This window comes from Bos grunniens, chromosome 24, assembly GCF_055505025.1.
Source record: "Bos grunniens cultivar Pamir isolate PY7600 chromosome 24, Bosgru_T2T1.0, whole genome shotgun sequence".
NCBI classification, from domain to species: domain Eukaryota; kingdom Metazoa; phylum Chordata; class Mammalia; order Artiodactyla; family Bovidae; genus Bos; species Bos grunniens.
Window position 1 is genome coordinate 51,559,022 of NC_141188.1, and position 18,928 is coordinate 51,577,949.

Genomic DNA, 18,928 nt, shown 5'->3' on the forward strand with positions numbered 1-18,928 from the left:
TTTTTTTAAAAACCCATCACCTTCAATATTTCACTCCATTCTCTTCTTGTTTGCTTGGTTTCTTATGAGAAGTCCAGGATAATTCTTATCCTTGTCCCTCTTTAGGTGAGGTATATTTTCCTCTGACTCCTTTCCAGATTTTCTTTTTCTTTGGTTTTCTGCCATTTGAATGTAATATGCCTGTGTGTGTAGATTCGGGTATTTATCCCTGCGTGACGGTTTCTGAGATTTTTCTGTTGTTAATTTTGGAAAATCCTCACGAATTATTACTTCAAGTATTTCTTCTCCTTTCTTTCTTCCCCTTCTGGTATTCCCACAATGTATATGTTCCCCATCTGTTCCCTCATTAGTTCTGGGACATAGGTTGTTTGCTCGTAAGGCTCTGCAGCCCTTTCAATGGAAAGCCAGTAATGTTTAACAGATTCCTCTCATCTAGGAGGATTCGAGGAGAAGGCAATGACACCCCACTCCAGTACTCTTGCCTGGGAAATCCCATGGACGGAAGAGCCTGATGGGCTACAGTCCATGGGGTCGCTGAGAGTCAGACACGACTGAGCGCCTTCACTTTCACTTTTCACTTTCATGCCTTGGAGAAGGAAATGGCAACCCATTCCAGTGTTCTTGCCTGGAGAATCCCAGGAATGGGGGAGCCTGGTGGGCTGCCGTCTATGGGGTCGCACAGAGTCGGACACGACTGAAGTGACTTAGCAGGAGGATTCGATATCCAACTCTGTTTCCTCTTGATGAGCAGCAGCTGGTATCTTTCCTCGACTTTTCAGCACCTGTTGCCCACGTGCTCCTCGCAGGCTCCTCCTCCAGGCTCCTCCTCCCCTCAGCGCAGAGCAAAGCAAACGTCTGAGCCGACCGTTTGAGTAGATCTGGGGGCTTCTCTCCCTGTGACTCCTTCGTTTCCGGGATTCCATCCTATTTCCAGTCACTCTGGTATTCCCAAGGTCTTTCCTCTGATACTTTGAACCAAGGTAAGGTTGGAGCTTTCTATTTGAATTTTAGTTTATGGTCCACGTAGCTGGGGAATGCCTTTCTAAATGCGGGAATCACCTAGCGCAGTTCCCTTTTTCCAAGGGCCATATTCCGTCCAGTTCTGCCTGTGTGTAGTCACTTTCCAAAGCCTTCAAATAATAGTTTTTCTTTAAATAACTTAAATAGTGTTGACTGTTGTTATCTATGGGAGAGTTAGTTCATTTTATTCCTCCATCGCCGGAACTAGAACTAGGAAGCAATTTCTTCATCGTTTTGATGAGATCAGCAAGGTAACCTTTAGGATATAGACATTACCCCTTAATTCCCTAGATCACCAGTAATTAAAAAAAAAAAAAAAAGGTCATGTGCTTGCTGTGTGGTCTTAAGGGTCCATTAATATTTTTCTACTAAGAGTAAAGCCACCATTTTCTGTTTTTGACAGGTGTATTTTGGATTAAGGAATTTCTTCCAGCAGGGCATATTTATATATCTAGACTTAATCCTGGCCTGTTTCTACAGCTTGGAAGAATATTGAGAGAAGTGTTCTGTTTATACTTTTATTATCAACTCTAATCATTGAGAAGAAGCTCTCTCTCCTTCTCTAGTCCTTTGCGTTATCAGAAGCAGCTCTTGGTATTAATAAGCTGGAAATAATGATTCACTCCTGATTATCGTTTCAAACAATCATTTGTTTCCCTAAACTGAAACACCCAAGCTTTGCTGTAGCATGTGGGCAGAGCATGGAGGTAGGCGGCTGTCTTCTATTCCGAGGCCCTCCTCGGAGGTGGGGTTGGATTCAGAGATGTTTATTCACAAACACCATTGTCATTTGTGAGTGTGAGCTGACTGCTGTCTTGGGGGAGGAGTGAGAAGGGCATTTGTTCTTTCTGCCTCCTTGACCCGCTCTGAGTCAGAAGAGACTGCCTACCAGGTGAACCCCCATATTTTGCAGGTTCTCCAGCCCAGAGAACCTTTTGAGATGAGTAAAGGGCAGTACTCTGATCATGCAGGTTGGAAATTCATGTGTCAGATATGATTTTCTGCTTGTCTGTACCACCGGGGCAGAGACACAGTGATAAAAACAGTCACTGTGTTGTTAAAATACTTGTTTGCAACATTAAGAGGCTGAATCCCAAGAGCTTTGATGAGCTATAATGTTTAATTTTATTAAAAGTTAAATCTCATGTTATGTGGACCTCTTCTAGGTGGCTGTAATCTTAGATGGTGAAATGTCTCCTCTGCCATAAAGGATTATGTGGATTATTTATGAAAATGGAAAGTGACTCCCAGTTTTCTTTCTTTCTTTTTTTCTTTTAAACCTCTTAGCTTTTTAAATTATTTTTTAAAATTTTGACCATCCTGGGTCTTCATTGCTGTGCAAGGGCTTTCTCTGGTTGCCTCACCTTGACTTAGTTGCCCTTCAATATGTGGGATCTTAGTTCCCTGACCAGGGATCAAGCCCACGTTCCCTGCATTGGAAGGCAGATTCTTAACCACTGGATCTCCAGGGGAGTCTCTGCCCAGTTTTCTTAGCTACTAATTTCTCTTTGTATCTGATTGGGTCTCCTAGTTTGGCCATCTCTCAGTCATCTTTCCTGTCTACCCTTTGGTTCACCCTGCGTCTATTTCTAATCCCAGCCTGATTTTCAGCCTATTCTGGCTGCGTGTGATCTGAACCCTTAGCCTCCTGAGATATGCCTGCCTCCTCATGCCCCTTGGGAGAAACTTAAACACAGTGCTCCTCCATCTTTTTTTCCAGTCCAGTAGACAAGATAGATGTGTTTCTCCACTTGACAAATGGTTACTGAACATCTGCTTTGACTCAGGTGTGTTAGAGCTTGGGGATTAGGGATATTAAAAAAAAAAAAGACGAGTTTTTGCTTCCGTGAAGCTTCTATTCTAGAAGGGATTACAGCTAAGTAAGTGGAAAATATTTGTGCCATGAATGCTTTGATGTGCATGTACAGGATATTGTAGTGACACACAGAAATGCCTGACATAGATGTGCAGGGATCAAGGAGGAGTTCTGGGAGGAGTGGTATCCAGGCCGAGGCCCGAGGGTGATTAGGAGGAGCGGGGATCCAAGCAGAAGGATCATGCCCATCCTTATTGCAGGGCATATGCCCAGGAAGGATCCAGGGTTAGACCCAGCCTCCAACTACATCATCTACCCACCCTTTTCTCTCCTGTTTTAGAGGGTGTATAGACCACAAGGGAGCAGTAGAGTACCTGTGGGGGATAAATCAGAATCTGCTCTTTTTAAAATGGGAGAAGGCAGTGGCACCCTACTCCAGTACTCTTGCCTGGAAAATCCCATGTACAGAGGAGCCTGGTAGACTGCAGTCCATGGGGTCGCTAAGAGTCGGGCACGACTGAGCGACTTCCCTTTCACTTTTCACTTTCACGCATTGGAGAAGGAAATGGCAACCCACTCCAGTGTTCTTGCCTGGAGAATCCCACGGACGGCGGAGCCTGGTGGGCTGCCATCTATGGGGTCGCACAAAGTCGGACATGACTGAAGTGATTTAGCAGCAGCAGCAGCTCTTTTTAAAAAGATAAATCATAAATTATTCACAAACTCTGCTAACTAAGAGTCTAGGTATGATCCATAGTTAAGGAATGCACTTCAGAAATAGTTTAGTGTTCCAGTGTGGCGCTTTAACAAAGCAATTCATAAAATAAGAAAAGTCATTAGAAGTACACCCCCTCCCCAGAGACAACCACTGTTAAGAGTGGGGATACATTCTTCCAGATCTTTTTCTTTCCAGCTGTATGTTAGGTGTATAAAAGTCTTGTGCAGTATTATTGGTCCTTTTGATTGAACAGATCTTAAACATTTTCCAGTGTCATTAAATACTATCTTACAGCATCACTGAAGTAACTGTATACTCTTTCATATGATGTATTTATAGAATTAGTTCCTTTTTGTTTGGCATTTGGGGTGCTTCCAGATTTTTATGAGTAACATTGTAGGATCTCAAAAAAGTCTGTAAGCTATGTAGCTGAATCTTTCTAGTTTCGGAACTTCTATAAAGTGATTCTTCCATTTCTTAAGTTAAAGTTGAGATTCACTCAAATACAATGGGGTAAGTGATACAGTAATAGAGTTTTGTTTTTTTTTTAATAGTTTGAGAAAATTTGGTTGTGAAAGTGGCAGGAGTAAAAGGAAGCATTATAATTTTTATAATTTTTATAATTTCCTTCTTCATAAACCTAGATAAGGTTTTCAATTTATGTTTGCATGGTTTGATGATATTATTTACTGAATTTTGTAGAACTTTGAGAAATAGAATGAAAAGCCATAGATTTAGGCACACAATGAAAACCATAATATTTTCTTAAAATGTTTACCATCAAAAGCATAAAGGTGTAATTGAAGAAAATTTGCTTTTATAACCTACTGCATTTGGTAGAAATCTAATACTTGATGTAAATTCAGGGAGAGTGAGGCTTGAACTAAGAACAGGTTAGTTATTTAAAGCATTTTAAGCTACTTAAACTTATTATTGCTTTCCTTATTATAATACTATCAATGATAATGTGAGTTTATAGTCATTGGAGAGTTCTCAGTTGAGTCATAGGGATTTATGAATCCTTTAAAATGTTAATTTAAAAAAGCTAAAATATTATTATCTGAATATCCATCTGATTTTGAATTTCTCTTAAATCTCTATTTCCCCCAAGAACTGATAAGTTTTATACCACCTTGAGATCATTAGTAGTTAGATCAAAGAAAATTTCTTGCAACATAGATATTTGATCATCTAGAAGCATCCACCAAGAAGCCATATGCTGCTGCTGCTGCTGCTAAGTTGCTTCAGTTGTGTCCGATGCTGTGCGACCCCAGAGACAGCAGCCCACCAGGCTCCTCCGTCCCTGGGATTTTCCAGGCAAGAGTACTGGAGTGGGTTGCCATTGCCTTCTCCGAGAAGCCATATAAGCATACTTAATTTTGAAGGAAGTGCTAAACCTTTCCCAATTTCATCTGGTTCCACAGCTTTTCTTTCTGGAGTTAGTAGGACGATTTGGCAGTCATAGCTGGCTTATTACAAGTCAGTTTCAGGTCAGCCCCTGTTTTCTCTTCTAGCCTGAATTTCCAGACCTCTCTCTGTCTTCCCCCTCCTTCCCTCCTCCTCTCTCTTCTGTGTGCCGTTCAGATTCAGCACGGAGGCTGCCTCCTGGTCCCCTGAAGGCTGGGCTGGCTCTCAGGGATTTGTGTCGCCACAGGACACCTCCCCTCACTGTTGCTTCTGTCCCTGGGAGCCTCTGGCCAGGAAGCAGGTGACAGAGCATCCATCCTGGGTGACAGGAGGAGGCAGGACCATGTGGGCTGGGGCTCCGGGTCCTTGGTGTGTGCTCCCATCAGACTTCATTTACTAAACACAAGAAAATCAAAGATAAAAATCATTAAGAATTCCAAGATGGCAATGGCGGGGGGGTGGTTTGGGGGGCATTAAATCCCAAGAAGGAAGCCTTCCTGAGGGGAGGGAAGGGGTATATGAGACTATGCTGGTCACAAACCCGAGAAGCTGGCCCTGTATGTGGAGATTGATTTCGAGGAAAATACTGCACTGAAAGGCTAAGTTACAAGTCAGATATCAGGCACCTGGGATTTGAACTTGGGTGGTTTTTTCTTGTAGTTCTGCTCTCAACTCTTCGCTGGCCCATCCCCTGTGGTAAGGTGAGGCCAGGGTTCACACTCTGGGAGGTTGGAAGCACAGGGTAGGAAGAGCCGTTTCTTTGTGCTTTTCCTGCATGCATGCTGCTGAGGTGAATGAATCTCAGTCAGGTCTTTGGTTTCAGTTGAGGATGGATGATGTCTCACCTATTATTTCTTCTTCTTCTTCTTTTTTAGAATATTTATTTATTTTTGGCTGTGTCGGGTCTTAGTTGCAGCATGCAGGCTCTTTTGTTGTGGCACGAGTGCTTAGTTGCCCCACAGCATCTGGGATCATAGTTCCTGGGCCAGGGATTGAACCCGTGTCCTCTGCGTTGGGAAGTGGATTCTTAACCACTGGATCGCCAGAGAAGTCCTCACCTATTCTTTACGTTGGACGACATTAACAATAAAAGCATTGTGTCATCGATCAGTGTTGTCCTGATTTTTAAAAGGCTTCTCTCGTTACATGTGTAATTATTTTTTTATATATTAACTTTGCTGTTTTTGAAAACATTGCATCTGTATGGCCCTCCAGTGGCCGTGAAAGTGTCAAAAGGGACTAGGATAGCAAGTGGAAGAGCAGCTGTGTAATAAGTGTGTTCATAAAAGCATGAATCATGCTGCTACATTTACTGCTGCTGTGCAGACGCAGGGCCACAGCGACCAGATGGGCCGTGGCACAGGCCCGTGGGTGGGACGACAGGAAATGGGACAGTGCTTGTCCAAAGGGGGAGGCTTCCAGTGAGTTCCAACCTCTGGTTGCCCTGAGGGGAGGCAGACCGTGTTGTTAAGGAAAAGCCCCAGCTCCGTCTATTTGTGTAAAAATTCCCAATTTTTCATTGCAGGCAGTTAACTAAAGAAAAATTTCAGTATGGGCCATAACATTTCCATGAACTGGATTTGAGCTGCAGTCACCGCTCACTTGTGTCCTTTGGTTTATTGATGTTCACTGCCAGCTGGGCCCTGTGCTAAGGCTTTCATACAGCTTCCCACTTGAGGCTACAGCATGGCCCTAGAATGGTTAGTCCCCAGGCATAGATGAGGAAGAGGCACAGAGGAGTGACACAAATTGTCCAACCCAGCTCCTTCAACGTCTGTGGTTTTCACTCCTGTTCTTACTGCCTGCCTCAGGTATGTAAGATTCATTCCATTGAGAAGAAATAGACATTAAATCACTAACACGTGCCAGAGACTCTTAGGTGGCAGAGATACAGCAGTGAACATTGCACTTGTTGGGGTGCTTTTGCATGAATCTAATGAAAGAGAGAGAAAGGGACCCAGGATTTGTTTTGAGCAACAGGATTGCTCAGTTTCTAGCCCTTTAGGGCCAGTTGCACGTCAGCCTCAGTTTATTCCACCAGTCCTGTGTGTTCTGCCCCCTGTCCAGCTGGCGTCCGGATTCTCTGTCCTTCTGTCCAGCCTGGCCCACTACTTCACTTCCCACTGTTGAGTGCAGAATTTATTCCCTCATCTCTGCCCCGCACACGTGGCCTGACAGCAAAGCAGTGTGGCCTTCGACTTGGCCCTGGGGACATGCCCCTCAAACCAAGACCCCACCCCTTCCCGGACACGACGACAAGAGTGTCATGCAAAATGTCTTGCTTCTTAAACGTGGCTACACTTGTGCCATAAAAGAAAAGGTGGTTTAATACCAACCAGCTATTATTCTGTCCAGAAAGTCATACATATTCTTACATGCTAAGTTTGGAGTTTTATTTCACTATTAGATGTACTTTTTTTGTGTTTTTTTTGGTAACTCAGGTTTATTGAGGCAAAAATTAAATTTGGTAAAACTACTTTGACTTTTGACAAACACACACAGTCATGTAACTTTCACCACAACCAAGATATAAACCATTTCTCTCACACACCAGTTTCCCCCTGCCCCTTTGTGGCCAGTCTCCTGCCCTCAATTTCAGTCCCTAGACACCACTCATCTGTTTTTTGTCCCTGTGGTTTTGTCTTGTCCAGAATGTCATATGAATGGAATCATACAGTTTGCAGCCTTTTAATTGCTGAATAGTATTCTAAATTGTTCTATAAGACAAGTGTTTCCTCAATGGCAACATTAACTTTGAAATTCTAATGAAAACCAATGGGAAATAATGGTTCCTGTTAGAAACTTGTCTTACAAACCACTTTCAAGAGCAGGCCAATGTCATTACGTGAGGCATATCTGAATTCAATAGCATCCCTTGGTTTATACATATAATTCATTGACATGTGAGATCATGCCTAGTCAAAGTAATAACTTTCTTGGGGATTGTGGTGGCAATGGGGTGGATAGAGACCAAGGAATCACCTTGGAAATTGTTGCTGAACTTCCATCATTGTCTCCCCACATAGAGAAATACAGATATAAATGTTTCAATGTGCTGCATACTGCTAGTGTTTAATCAGTGCTGCTGCTGAAGTAGTGAGACCAAGGACCATTGGGTCTACATGGAAAATTAGTATTCCTGGGACACCCTCATGCATAGGTTGACTGGAATTAGCTTACCTGAGTGACTCAGAGGCAAGTTTGGTGAAGAAGGGAGAGAAATCATTTCAGGCAGAGTGAATATCACATGCAAAGGTCCTGTGGCATTGTGCTATTAGTACATCAAGGTTAGCCAAAACTCAGGGCTGATGCTCAGCTGTTTTCACTGGTCTGACCATCCAGATGATCAGTATGCATTCTGGCTGATGAGAGCACGGGCCTTACCCCTTGGTTCAGTTCAGTTCAGTTGCTCAGTCGTGTCTGACTCTTTGTGACCCCGTGAATCACAGCACGCCAGGCCTCCCTGTCCATCACCAACGCCCGGAGTTCACTCAGATTCACGTCCATCGAGTCAGTGATGCCATCCAGCCATCTCATCCTCTGTCGTTCCCTTCTCCTCCTGACCCCAATCCCTCCCAGCATCAGAGTCTTTTCCAACGAGTCAACTCTTCACATGAGGTGGCCAAAGTACTGGAGTTTCAGCTTTAGCATCATTCCTTCCAAAGAACACCCAAGGCTGATCTCCTTTAGAATGGACTGGTTGGCTCTCCTTGCAGTCCAAGGGATTCTCAAGAGTCTTCTCCAACACCACAGTTCAAAAGTATCAATTCTTCGGTGCTCAGCTTTCTTCACAGTCCAACTCTCACATCCATACATGACCACTGGAAAAACCATAGCCTTGACTAGATGGACCTTTGTTAGCAAAGTAATGTCTCTGCTTTTCAATATGCTATCTAGGTTGGTCATGACTTTTCTTCCAAGGAGTAAGCGTCTTTTAATTTCATGGCTGCAGTCACCATCTGCAGTGATTTTGGAGCCCCCAAAAATAAAGTCTGACCCTGTTTCCACTGTTTCCTCATCTATTTCCCATGAAGTGATGGGACCAGATGCCATGATCTTCGTTTTCTGAATGTTGAGCTTTAAGCCAACTTTTTCACTCTCCTCTTTCACTTTCATCAAGAGGTAAATATGTTTAAATTATCTTCACTAAATGCCTTTAGGCCAGTTAGCCTCAGGCAGTTAGGTTGTTGTACATTTGAGCCCAACTAGAAACAGGAAGCAGTATAAAGAAAATTAAACCCAGAGACTCTTGTCCATAATACATATTGGGCTAAGAGCTCCATGCTGACTTCCTAGAGAGGCCCGTTATTACAGTAACTTAACAGTAATAAGTGCCATGAGCAAAATTGGGGTCCCTAGTTATTTTCCTGCAGCCACCAAGAAGACAGGCTGAACCAAAATCACTGAGGAAAGTGCCCAGCATAAAGCTGTTCATCCCTAAGGATTAATATTTGTTGATCTGCTGGCAAAGGACATTCAGGCATCTGTTATGTTTTCTTCTGAAGTCCTGTCTGATTAATACCTGTTTTATTACAATAGGTTAGGTCTATTAGGTGAGAAATGGAGTCTTTCCTGCCATATCTGTAAACAAGGATGTCACATCCATCAGCTATTCCCGCCCTCCAAATGTGAATTTCTGAGCCCAGAGGACTCCCAGGAAGAGCTGTGCCTGCTATCTAGCAGCCATCAGCCACTCCCCACAGTGAGCATTGAGGAGTTGGAGAGGAGGATGGGGGTGGGGGGAAGTGTGAAAAATGCGGATACTGGTCCCAGATCGCTGAGATGCATATCAAAGGAATGACTTCAATGAACCCAGACTTTTGCATCTTCCTATACACAGAAAAGTGCTAAATTCCTAACTTGAGACATCTGGTTTTCCTTAATTAACAATAATCTTTTGATGTTTCAAGTACCTGCCCTTTCTTGCAAACTTCTCTATAACCTGACTCCTCCCTGCAGTGCTCTCAGGGTCACTTGAGATGCTGTCTCCTGGGCTTGAAGTCCTAAAATTTTCCACCAAATAAAAACAAAACTCTCTCAGCTTCTAGGCTGTGACTGTTTTTTTTAAGCCGACACAGGTTTGATTTAACAGAATTCCATTCTGATTCCTGATATTTATAGAATATTTAATCCAACTCTAATTTTGCAAATGAGAAAGAAAGGAATTCGGCTTGAAGGATCCAGCTAGACAGTGAGTGCAATGGTGATTGAACTCAAGTTGACAAAGTCAGTTTACTCTCCTGTTTTAATCAACATAAATCGTCTCCCACCCTCCCCATTCCCATCCCTCCTGTCAGGCGAGTGTATGCTCCTCGGTTCCGTCTCGTCACAACAAGGATTTGGAGTGACGGACATTAAAGCCCCCTCGGCGTGTCACAGCTCTCAGGTCTCGAACAGGCCATGTTATAGCCCTCAGACAAATCAGTGTTACAGCTCAGTGTCACAGCTCTATTTTATTTAGAAGATAGCAGGAAAACCCATCTTCGAGACACAAGGGCATGTCGATCCAAAGATGCGAAGAGAAGAGCACCCCAGCCTACGGAAAGAGAGAGAGAGAGCCCTTTGGCTCCTCTTTTTATATATTTTTTTCTTCCCCCTGGGCCTGCCCTATGCAAATTGGGCTTAGTCAGGAGTGCTGTTCTACCTAAAGTTCTCACTCCGGTCCTTGGACCTTCCTTTGACCTTCCTCTGTTCTATTTTCGCGGGCTTTTCCCTTCCTTGTCTTTTAGCCACCGCCATTTTGCACTCCTTTTACCTGTTCTAACTACCTAACATTCCCAAAGAAAAATGTGTTATGTTCCTGGAACCAAGGCAGATTCAATTGCTGCTTTCAGGTCTCAGTTCAGTAAGGTCCTGGTTTGGCCTACAGCAGCAAGTAGATCTATCACAGATGAAGTGGATATAAAAAGAAAAACCCTCACACGTCATAAAGCTTCAGGATAGCATCTCAGAGAGGCTGATATCCAGTGGTTTTATGAGGCCACCGATGGGGCAGGCCCTCAATCTGTTGCCAGAAGCTCCATGGACCTGTCAGGGGTGGGGCAAGGTCCAGATGCTGCTCACAGTTTTTCCAGGATAAATAAACTGATTTAGGATTAATCTAGATGGGTGTTGTCTCAAGTGCAGCTAGAATGTTCTTTACTGCATAAACGCCTTCTTTTTATTATGTTTTCCTCCAACCTTGGTAGGAAGATTCATTTCCAGAGGGTTACATGTCTGGTTTTTGTGACAGAAAAATGGGTGATTGCTCTAATTTCAGCAGGAGAAGGAGACGGGACTTCAGAGCATTCACTACAGCAAGCAGCTGGATTCCTTGCTGAGCACTTTTGCAGTCTAATTAGGGTGAGTTACACAAAATGTAATTTGGCCTGAACTGCCTTCATGCAGAGGTAACAGACTTTCTGCCTAATCTTAGCCTCCAAGATGAAACTGAACAGAAACTGGAAATTAGTGAATTTTTAAAAAGTAGCTCTAAGTCCTTCTGAATTAACAAGAGTTGCTGTTGTTCTGTCGTCGTTCAGTTGTCTTGTTGTATCCACACGTTCCGGGAAACAAACTCACTCAGAAGGACGATGCAGATGGTGGAGTGCAGTTTCTTACACCGGTGGGCCCAAGGCAGAGTTTCCTCTTAGCCAAGGACCCCAACCAACTTTTGTGAAAACCTTATATACCTTAAGTGTACTGCTCAAGCCCACATCCCCAGATTCCTTAAACCTAGCCTCAGTTCGGTTCAGTTCGGTTCAGTTGCTCCATCATGTCTGACTCTTTGCGACCACATGGACTGCAGCACGCCAGACCTCCCTGTCCATCACCATCTCCCGGAGTTTACCCAAACTCATGTCCATTGAGTCAGTGATGCCATCCGACCATCTCATCCTCTTTCGTCCCCTTCTCCTCCTGCCTTCAATCTTTCCCAGCATCAGGGTCTTTTCCACTGAGTCAGCTCTTTGCATCAGGTGGCCAAAGTGTTGGAGTTTCAGCTTCAGCATCAGTCCTTCCAATGAATATTCAGGACTGATTTCCTTTAGAATGGACTGGTTGGATCTCCTTGCAGTCCAAGGGACTCTCAAGAGTCTTCTCCAACACCACAATTCAAAAGCATCAATTCTTCAGCCCTCAGTCTTCTTACAAAAGAGTAAGTGAATGAATAAAACTCAGTCATTAAACCTTCTGACCGAAAGCATCTCCCCCGAAGCCTTTGATGAGCCCATCCTAGTGTGCTGGTGCCTTTTGTTCAGTTTGGGCAAAAGTGAATAACAAAGTGGTTAAGGGCCTTGTTTGGGGTCTGACATTTAAACAGACCTTGCAGGTGCTGAAGAATCTCTAGAAGAACAATAGCATTCAGGCAGGGAGTCTTTCTCATTGTCAAAGAAATGCCATGGCAACATCTCTGTGAAGCTGTGTGTGGGCGGATGGGCTGGAGCCAAATCCAAGTTCACCCTATGTGTGCTCATGTGCTTCACATGGATCACCCTCCCTTCTAAATCCTCATGTAACTATATATAATCAGTCACATATGCTTATATCAGCTACCCCAAAGCAGCTTCTAATTGGTACTTCAAGCTCAGAACAAGGAGTGAAACCGAATAAATTTATCAGTGAGGGGGACAGAAAGTCTGCACACAGTCCTACGCTGTATGAATGAACCTAAGAAAAAAAGGCACTTTTTAGCTTAGAGAGCTCTCCAGGCATGGAGGTCACATGGAGGAATCAAGAACAATCACTGCTATAACAAGCTGGGACTTTGAGAGTGACTTGATTCTTTCTGCAGGGAGAACAAAATTGAAAAGTCTTTTTCGATTTAGCAATTTAGTTTTGACTACAGCTTCCTTGGTGGCTCAGATGGTTAAGAATCTGCCTGCAGTGTGGGAGACCCAGGTTCGATCCCTGGATCAGCAAGATTAGCAACCCACTCCAATATTCTTGCCTGGGAAATCCCATGGACAGAGGAGCCTGGCAAGCTACAGTGCATGGGATCGCAGAGTCAGGCATGATTGAGGGACTTTCACTTCACTTCACTTCTGAGAAGATTCAGAGTAAAGTTTTCACGATTTAGTTGTTTCACTTGTTGTTGAGTCACTCAGTCATGTCCGTAGTGATTTGGAGTCCAAGAAAATAAAGTCTGTCACTGTTCCCATTTTTTCCCCGTCTATTTGCCATGAAGTGTTGGAGAAGACTCTTGAGAGTCCCTTGGACTGCAAGGAGATCCAACCAATCCATTGTGAAGGAGATCAGCGCTGGGATTTCTTTGGAAGGAATGATACTAAAGCTGAAACTCCAGTACTTTGGCCACCTCGTGCGAAGAGTTGACTCATTGGAAAAGACTCTGATGCTGGGAGGGATTGGGGGCAGGAGGAGAAGGGGACGACAGAGGATGAGATGGCTGGATGGCATCACCGACTCGATGGATGTGAGTCTGAGTGAACTCCGGGAGTTGGTCATGGACAGGGAGGCCTGGCGTGCTGTGATTCATGGGGTCCCAAAGAGTCGGACACAACTGAGCGACTGAACTGAACTGAACTGAACTGATGGGATTAGATGCCATGATCTTGGAGTCCCAACGCTGTCATTGAAATCAGGAAACTTATTTCCACTTCAGGATCTCTCAACAGTATCCTCGGCCTGTAGAGCATGGGCCCTACCATTACTTTTGAGGATGATGACAATATTTTCACCAACATAATTCTCAAGAGCTTGGTAAAGAAAGTGTATCCTGGGTTCTCTTGAGGTACATAGAAGATGGATGAACGGGATGCCTGTGGTAATTCCACCTCAGCATTCGTATACCCCACACACTGGATCCTTTCCTCATATCCTGACTGCTCAAAGTGTATGAGGAGCAGGAATACTGGCATCACCTGAAGCCTGTTAGAAACCCAGAGTCTTGGACTCTCTCCCAGACTTTACTGAGTTAGAATTTTAACAAGACCTCCATGCTATTTATGTGCACATTAAAGCTTGAGAAGCACTAAACTACAGTTATGCCAGCGAATTTCTGGCATCTCAGCATCTAGCAGTTAGGCCACCCCTGAGCCCAGGTATCAGTCACCTAATTGAAAACACAAGGAAAATCATTTCCACCTGCTCAACCTGACATACTGAGTTCAGAGTTTGGGGTACCCCCAAATACCAGTAGAATCAGCCTGATGTAACATTGTTTCTCTCTCCTTGGCCTGGACCCCCTATTCTCCATGTTTTTGAAAATAAAAATCAGCAGTATCTTCCCCATCTTTTGGTGTGTTCATCTCCTCCTAGGTTTGTCTTCGTAATTACATTCCAGGCTATGCAGTTACTGGAAACTGGAATCTAGTCAAAAGCTTGGAAACAAATAGGGGTGGCAGAACTGAATCATAAGGAGAATGGGTTCCCTTAGCAAGGTACCCACTGAGATATGGAATACTGCCTGCCATGTTAGTCAACAAAGGATGTCACAGTCAGAAGGGATTGTAGCCACCACCTGCCAGTGAGCTGGTGAGCCCTGAGAAACTCAGGAAGGAAAAGAATACCTGCCTTTTGGCAACCAGCAGACTGCCGTCATTCCTCATGGTGAGCCCAGAGGAAACTCAGGGTGTGAAAACACAGGATCCTGGCCCCACATATCTGAGTTGCATATCAAAGGAATGATTTCAGTGAACCCAGACAGTTGCATTTTCTCCTACTTAGAAAAGTGCTAAATTCCTTAACTTGAGATGTCTGATTTTCCTTAATTAACAAGACTTTTGACATTCAGACCACCTGCCCTTTGTTGCAAAATTCCTGTATATACTAGCTCCCTCCTTGCCTCCTGGAAGCAGTTCTCTCAGGGTACTTGAGATGCTGCCTCCTGGGCTTGAAGTCCTAAATATTTCTGCCAAAAAGCATATACAACTTTTAAGTTGTGAATATATTTTTAGTTGATACCACTTCAGCTATGATCTGTAGGCGTCCCCAGGCAAGGAAAGGATGACCTCATCAGGAGGGAAAGGAAAGGCTCCTTCCGAGGCATTCAAACTCTCCTGTTAAATCCGTTTCATTTTACATGTCCAAATTTTTACGTAAGAATGAGTGAGGCCGTGAATTAAACCAGTGCTGTAATTCAGCAACCCAAAGCTATGGCCATGCTCCCTGATTCCTACCAACAAGAGATGGGAGGAGACAAGCTATTGGGCATTGGGGATTTCATCCTTGCCCCCAAGAGGGAAGCAAAGGGGAAAGACAGTTTCTGTCTTCCTCTGGAAGTCTGAGTCTAGAGGTGTTACTTGGCAATGCTGCGGTTTACCTGCTATCAGCCTGAGCGTGTAGACATCACTGAGCGTGAGAAAGAATGAGAGATGCCAGGAACCTGGGGCCTTGAAGACATGGCCGAGTCTTTGATTCCACCAACCCTTGGGGCTGGTTTCCTTCCGTGTTTCCTGTTATGTGAGATGACATCTTTTATCATCTTTTTAGCCTATTGGGGTTGGGATATTTGTTACTATGGCTAGAATCTGGGTGTAGAAGGACTAGGATGTCCATTGATACCGGATCCCATGGCAAATAAGTGAGAGGCCCAGGATTTAAGTTGGTCTGAAGGCAAAACCCATGCTCTAGGAGTGTGGCCCTGCACATAGAAGGGACATTGGGATTTTTATTAGCCATCTCCTGGTAGTTCTAGGGCAGGTGATGGCAAGGGCCAGATAGTAAAGATTTTAGGCTTTGTGGGCCGTATGGTCTCTGTCTCAGTTACTCAACCCTGCCATTGTAGCAAAAGTAGCTATAGGCAATATGCAAATGAGTGAATATGAATGTGTGACAATAAAACTTCATTTAGGTTGGTGGACTTACGGGGTTGTATTTTGCCCACCATGGTAATAGAGTAAAAGGTTGGAAAAATCTGGAATTAGATCCTACATTTTAATTACAAGTGTCATTATATGAAATATTGACTAAATCTGATTTAAGTGTTTGCGGCAAAATCTGAAATTTCAACACAGCCAAATCATGTGTTGCATTTTTTAAAAGTTTTACTTACGTCTTCCAGTAGCAGTGGTGGATTTGGGTCACCATAATGTGAGTTGACGGTTTCCTGGATAGTGTTAGTGATAAAGAACCCGCCTCCCAACGTTCTTTGCAGGAGACGTAAGAGACAAGGGTTTGATCCCTGTGTTGGGAAGATCCCCTGGGGGAAGGTATGGCAACCGACTCCAGTATTCTTGCCTGGAGAATCCCAGGGACAGAGGAACCCGGCGGGCTGCAGTCCATAGGGTTGCAAAGAGTCAGACACAACTGAAGCGACTTAGCATGCATGCACAATGTGAGTTGATTTCTAAATACAGAATGAGTAAGAAAGGTTTGCAAGTAAAGGGTTATGACCAAGTGCCCTGATGTATTTGCAAAAGGCAGCCCTGGGAGGCTGAAAGGATGTGATTCCTGCCTGAGAGTGCCAGGAGGTAGTACGGTTGACTTTCCCTCTGTTTCCTTCAGTTGCTTCCCTCATCCCCCTAAGGCAGTGACTGGGAGAGTAACTCTCTAGCTGGGAGTGGTTATTGCACACGGCACTGTGGGTGTGATTTAGAAGTAGGGGTGGGGAAGTGGATTAGGGATGTGTGGACCAAAAATGTCACCATATTAGTAAGCTACGGATTTTGCAGCCATCAAGCTACCAGCACTGCATCCACCCCCGAATAGGCATCCTGAGGGGGCTCAAGATGGAGAAAAATGGGATACTGGCTGCAGATATTTAAAGTGCATAAGAGGCATGATTTCAGTGAGCCCAGACTCTTGCATCTTCCCATACATAGAAACAAGCTGAATTCACTAACTTGAGATATCTGATTTTTCTTTAAATAACAGCAGTCTTTTGATGTTCTGACTACCTGGGTTTTTTTGTTTGTTTTGTTTTTATTTTGCAAAAACTCCTAAATGTCCTGGCTGTTCCCTTACCTCTTTGGAGTGATCCCTCTGAGAGGTTGCCTCCTGGGCTTAAATCCTCAGCAAGTCTATCTAATAAAATTTAATTCTCATCTTTTAGGTTGCTCATCCTCCCCCCCTCCTCCACCCCCCCCCCCCGCCCCCCGCCCCGCTGACAGTGGGAATCCCTCCCATGTCTTTTGGGAGAACAGAGAACATTCAAGTAATCCTAGATAACCAGAGCTTTTGATGTGTTCTACCATGATTGTTAGTGAATTAAATGGTCTTTTTGGGAGAACCTGTAAGATTTTTGGTCTACAGGAAGAGGAACATTTATAGCCCTCTTTACTTGATTTCTGTTCTAGGGCTTGCAACAGTAATTGAAGGGGACCTCAGTGAGGGTCCGGATCAGGATGTTGGCCAGAATTGGGGAAAGAGAGAGGAGCCTGGAGACTCTCTGAAGAGATACAGAACGGAGCTTAATGATGTTGCCACGGCTGAAGATAACAAAAAATGAAATGCTTCCATTTGCTGCCCAGTGGACATGCTCAGGGGACACACATTTTGAGACTGATTCTCTGCAGAGCCAAGTATTTAATATGTCAGCTTCGCGGTAATACCAAGAGCATCAGTTTTGTACCTGTCGTGATGAAGGCCAGCTCTGGCCTGGGCTCAGACAGTGTGTTTGTGCCTGTCCTCCTCAGCCTAGGGCACATTCGAGGTCCTAGCTCCCGCCTCAGTCTGGCTTCCTGGCACTCCCTTGGGGTTGACTCATCTCATCTGTTATGGCTGGAGGGAAGCCTCCTGGGGCTGTTGGCTTGAGCAGAGGGGGCCCGAGACACAGTGGAGCCCTTTCTTGTTCCCCGCAGGCCGGATGAGGTCCCCATCAGAGCTTTTTAGTATCAACCATGGGGTCCTCTGCTCGTGGTTCAGGAGGGAGGGTCCCAAAGTGAAATGTGACAAGTATTTCATTTTATGGGACACTTTCTGAAGCCCTTGCTAGAAGAAGAAATTTCAAAAGATAAAACGATGAACTACACATCACAGGTATTGACCAAGCAAAGCCACAGCCCAGGAACCGCCACAAAGCTCGGGGCCTGGCTGGGAGCATAGAGCAGCCGCTTTCAAAGGAGATTCTTAGACAGAAAGTCATAACTTATTCATGCTTCATAAACACATGCAGGCGTTCAGGTCCCTTAAACACAGTATGCCACTTCACTTCAATTAACAGCAAAGTGGTGCCATTTGCTCACAAATTCTGCCAGCTTTGGTGTAGACAGAGCTCCTGCAAGGAGGCAGCTAGCCATCAAGCCCAAAACCCGAGCAACTGATTTGAATCCAAGAAATGCCGGCCTCCTTGGCCACAGGAAAGACATTTGGGGCCATTTCTGTTTTTTTCTTAATTTGGAATAATTTGTTGTGATCAAATAGAAAGTCTTAGTATCTGAGCTTGGAGAAGGCAATGGCACCCCACTCCAGTACTCTTGCCTGGAAAATCCCATGGATGGAGGAGCCTGGTAGGCTGCAGTTCATGGGGTCTCTAAGAGTTGGACACGACTGAGCGACTTCACTTTCACTTTTCACTTCCATGCATTGGAGAAGGAAATGGCAACCCACTCCAGTGTTCTTGCCTGGAGAATCCCAGGGATGGGGGAGCCTGGTAGGCTGCCATCTCTAGGGTTGCACAGAGTCGGACACGACTGAAGCAACTTAGCAGCAGCAGTAGCAGCAGTATCTGAGCTTCACTTCATAGCTAAGAAGAGGTACAGATTAGAAATAGCATACCTACTAGAGAAGGTGTGTATGTGTTCAGCTGTTCATTTGTGTCCAACTCTTTGTGGCCCCATGGACTGAGGCCTGCCAACCTCCTCTGTCCATGGAATTTTCCAGGCAAGAATACTGGAGTGGGTTACCATTTCCTACTGCAGGGGATATTCCCGATCCAGGCATCAAACCCGTGTCTCTTGTGCCTCCTTCATTGACAGGCAGATTCTTGACCACTAGGTCTACCTGGGAAGATCCTGAGAAAGTGAAGAAGCAGAAAACTCATTATCTGATGACTGGATGTGCTGTGTGGTTGGAATCAAGAGATGGGCTGT

At 44.6% G+C, this 18,928-nt stretch overlaps 1 long non-coding RNA gene across 3 annotated transcripts; it reads left to right on the forward strand.

Annotated features, from left to right (window-relative positions):
• The first annotated feature begins 818 nt into the window (after nt 1-818).
• LOC147346274 (uncharacterized) lies at nt 819-17,589 on the forward strand. Of its 3 annotated transcripts, none has more exons than XR_015154069.1 (3): nt 819-980; nt 11,224-11,303; nt 17,195-17,589. It is a non-coding gene; the product is annotated as an uncharacterized LOC147346274 (long non-coding RNA). The 3 variants fall into 3 exon arrangements; XR_015154068.1 differs by having other exon boundaries at nt 820-980; nt 11,221-11,303; XR_015154070.1 differs by lacking the exon at nt 11,224-11,303 and having other exon boundaries at nt 824-980.
• The last annotated feature ends 1,339 nt before the right edge of the window (nt 17,590-18,928 follow it).